The sequence below is a fragment of the Capsicum annuum genome, chromosome 10, assembly GCF_002878395.1.
Source record: "Capsicum annuum cultivar UCD-10X-F1 chromosome 10, UCD10Xv1.1, whole genome shotgun sequence".
Lineage (NCBI taxonomy): Eukaryota > Viridiplantae > Streptophyta > Magnoliopsida > Solanales > Solanaceae > Capsicum > Capsicum annuum.
This window is the reverse complement of record NC_061120.1, coordinates 199,641,523-199,646,017: the sequence shown is the minus strand read 5'-3', so window position 1 is coordinate 199,646,017 and position 4,495 is coordinate 199,641,523. Positions and strand designations below refer to the sequence as shown.

Genomic DNA, 4,495 nt, shown 5'->3' with positions numbered 1-4,495 from the left:
TAGCTAGAACTTCCCACAACCGTTGGATCGCAGCCAAAACATCATCGGACGATAGCTGAAATCTACAACATGGGCAAGTATTGGTCTTCTTCAACCATGGTAATATACATTTCCAGGGGCTGAGCTACGTTGATGCAAGGGTGGTCGGATGAACACTCTTCGTCGGAAAATTATATCGTATAAGTACATAAAATACTGCTTTAAAGGCTTAAATATACGATATGAATAATCTTGACACATACAATTGTTCTAGCCTAGTGATGGTAAGCGTGCAAGAAATGGACATGCTCCTTTGGTGCGTAGGTTCGATCCCCTGCGAGCTACTTTTTTTTAAAAGTTCTTTGTCTCATTTTTAGAAGAGCTTCGGGAAACGAAGGATTAGTAGACAATTGAATTCCAGCCGATTTTACTTTGATCCTTTTCTTTTATTAAAAATTTAAAAGTAATTATTTAATTTAAAATCAATTAAATTTTTGATACATTTGTTCATGAAAAAATGATTTTAGTATTATGTAGTTTGATTTTAAAATTTTCAATGCACCATTCGTCAAAAAAAAATTTTGCTAATATAATGTTTGAACACCCTTCGTGAAATTTTTGGCTCCGCCACGATACATTTCCAATGGAAAAGATGATCACATGGTAATTTGCAAACATCTCCTCCTATTTTCATGTCTTCTTTGCATATCACACACTGATCATTTTCATCGTCAGTAACTTGCACTCTTGGGAGCACTATCACCACCGCCACGATGCCGCCAACTTCTTCCCATCTTTTTGTACATCATCAGTGACTGAGCTAGATATTCTAATAAATAAAAAAATATCACACTTGAGATTTGAACCGCTTGTTATATTACTCAAACATTTCTTTTTATGTCTAGGGGTTCAACATTTTACATATGATAGTAAATTTACATTAGCAACGTAGTTTAACATGTTAGGAGTAATTATATATTTATATGTTAGTATGTTGCTATATATAAATACTAGATTATATAATTATCACTTACTAATGTCCTTTGCAATTTTTCTTTTATAAATATGCATGTACTTACTTTAAATTAACTTACTTATATATTTCAATTATCAGAGAATATAACTTAAACACTTAATACATACAATATATAGAGAAAGAGAGAAAGTGTTTTTACCCGTAGCTCCGCCCCTGATCACCATCATTATCATAGGCCATGACATTAACAAAATTCTTGCACTTACCACTAGCTCAATGAACTTGAGTATCACTTCAGTACTAGAACTTTCAATACCGGATAATTTCAAGATGTCATTAGCCATATAGTCACGAAGAATATGGCGCCAACATGATGGCGAGGCATCAAGCGCCTCCGGGACGTGTTGACGTAGTTCACATAGGAGTAAGAGTAGTAGAAGTGCGTCCACATCCTGAAGGTTCATGGTGGTGGTTGATGATGACGGTAACAAAATTATATTTTTCTGCATGAAATACACTAAAATTGCGAGTTTAGACAAGAGGTAACGGGCAATGAGGACGGATTTACATTGAAGAGAGAGGGAGTTGAGGTGGTGGAGAGTGAGAGAGAAGAGGGTAGGAGAAGAGAGCAGAGAGAAAATACGGTGGCGATTGCGGTGGTAGACGGAGGAGAAGTGGTGGGTGAATTTTGAGAGTTGAAGAGGGGTTAAGGTAGAAATAGTTTCCATTATTATGTCATCTAAGGGTTTTTGATCTTCCATTATTGTTATGGGATCATATTGTGCATTATTGCTGGTAAAAGGAATGACTTTTTGGAACATGTGGGGTTTATATAGAGGCTGTTAGTTTGACTAAATCAAGCATGACAATATTACTTAGTGATTGCATGTGTATTCCTAGCCACTCACCCATAAGTACTATCTTCATTCACTCGAATTTGTTCGATAAAATTAATTTAATTAATTTTTATAATTAAATTAATTTAATATTTTAATTTTAAATTTAGATATCTAAAATTTTATAAAAGTTATTATAGATTGTATTCTTGTAATAGAAAGAATAAATTTTAAATATTAATTTAAAATTCATACAATTTGACTTTAGATATATAAATATGACTAGAAAAAATAAACTAGAAAGTCATCAAAGAAAACATTTCAGTAGGTTCAAAGTAGTTATATAAATATATTGTTACAGATTTTTTGTCTTTTAAATTTATTAAAAATAAGCACTTTTAATTTCTATCAAATATGCTAACAAACTTTGCCTTCGGTATTATATTTGAAAATTGTGAAAAAAAGAATTAAATCTTGAACATCAAAAAGGTTTTATCAAACCTTCAAAACAACAAGAAATTAACTTTACTACAAAAAAAATAAAATCATCATAAAAGATGTAGTATAAGAAATACCGACAAACAACAAAACAATGGCCATATATATGTGAAAGTGACACGAGAGGAGGAAAAACAAAACAACTGTAGTTCAAGACTATAAACAACGCCAATGGATGTGAAATTAATGGTCCATTTGAGTTGAGGTATCAAATGAATGGGTTGGAGGTAAGATTGGATTTGGCCAAGTAAAATGAATTTAGTAAATAGTTACTTGAATTGAAATGGAATAATATATCATGCGGATCATAATCAGCATGACCAATTCCTGTTAAATTCAATCGTTTTATTTGTTATTTGATATTTTTAGTAATTAATAAAATTAATTTTTTTTTTATTGTTGTAGCATCAAGTATATATTTTTAAAAATATTTTAATGAAATCTCTCATGAAATAATTTGAATTACATAACACCCCAATCTTTCATTAATTGAAATGGACTATATTTTTAGATGAGCAGATTAATAACTCACTTAAGCTTAAGAAATTATATTTTAATATTCTTAGCCACAAACTTTCGTTCTATACCATCAACCTAACATATGTGTCTTGTTCTCGCTTGGCTCCGGCCATAATTAGAGACATGTGAGGTTAATGGTGTGGAATGAAAGTGAGTGGCTAGGAATGTAAATTGAAATGGAATGTAAATGTAAAGTCCGAACTTTGTCCAGAAGCTAGTTGTCCTGTTTAAGAAATTTCAGAAGCTAGTTGTCCTGTTTAAGTAACTTCAACAATAAGGTCCTTTATTTTCATAACCCCTATTAACAGTAAGGTGTGAAAGAAACAAGCATAAGAGCATAAATATAGTCCCCACTTTCAATAATGTCAATATCCCGTCTATATTCAACCATATACTCGAATATATATAGTCTATGGCTGTCAAGTGGGTTGGGCCGGACCAATCCAAAACCGGCCCATGTTATTTAATCGGGTTGAGGGTCAGACCAGGTACGGGTTGGGGTCTAAGTGGGCTGGGCCGGGCCGAGCCCAACAGTAAAAAAATCAAAAATCACCTTAATCCGGCCCACTTAACCCAACCCGGTCAAACTCACCTAAACCCGGTCAAACCCAATTAGAAAACCGGTCAAACCCGGTCAAAAATATAAAAAAAAAAAATCAATATATATTATATATACCCACTTATATACATTATAAATACGTTAAACAATATATATACACTATATATATATATATATATATATATATAGTATATACTACATTAGAATTTAAAAAATATATACACATACACAATTACACATATATACTCACCATCCAAATATATATGTACTACTTTAAACTTTAAAGTTTAAGTAAAATATAATATATATATATATATATATATATATATATATATATATATATATATATATATACACACATGTATACGCTAAATATACACACCTATAGAAGATCTATTCACATATATACACTCTTTTCTATGTATATGTAATACTTTAAATGAAATATATTATAATATATATACATTACAATATATATTGGTGTAGTTATATACTAATTTATAAAACATATACACATGTATACGCTAAATATACACATCTATAGAAGATCTATTCACATATATACACTCTATTCTATGTATATGTAATACTTTAAATGAGATATACTACAATATATATACATTACAATATATATTTGTATAGTTATATACTAATTTATAAAATATATACACATGTATACGTTAAATATACACGTCTATAGAAGATCTATTCACATATATACACTCTATTCTATGTATATGTAATACTTTAAATGAGATATACTACAATATATATACTTTAAATTTTTTTATTTTTATACATTTAGTTTTTAAATGTAAAAAATTTAACCAACATTTTATAAAGGAATTTCATGATTTTAAATTATTCCTTCGTAAAAATTTAATATATAAAAAGAGAGAAAATTCGTCAGAGAACATATCTAATAAAACATTTATTCATCATAGGATCTATCACACGTAGGATACTCAAATATCTACTAAATATTTGATATTGAGTCTTTGCATATCAATATATACTATAGTGGAATGATTAAAGTTCGTACGTCCTTAATTAGATGTCTCAGACTCTTTAACTTCAATATATCAAAAAAATTTCTTACGTGATACTTTTAAACAAAAGAAAATCTTT

General features: G+C 29.7%; 1 pseudogene; it reads right to left on the bottom strand.

Annotated features, from left to right (window-relative positions):
* Positions 1 to 543: 543 nt before the first annotated feature.
* Positions 544 to 1,773, bottom strand: LOC107845053 (annotated as a pseudogene).
* Between the last annotated feature and the right edge of the window lie 2,722 nt (positions 1,774 to 4,495).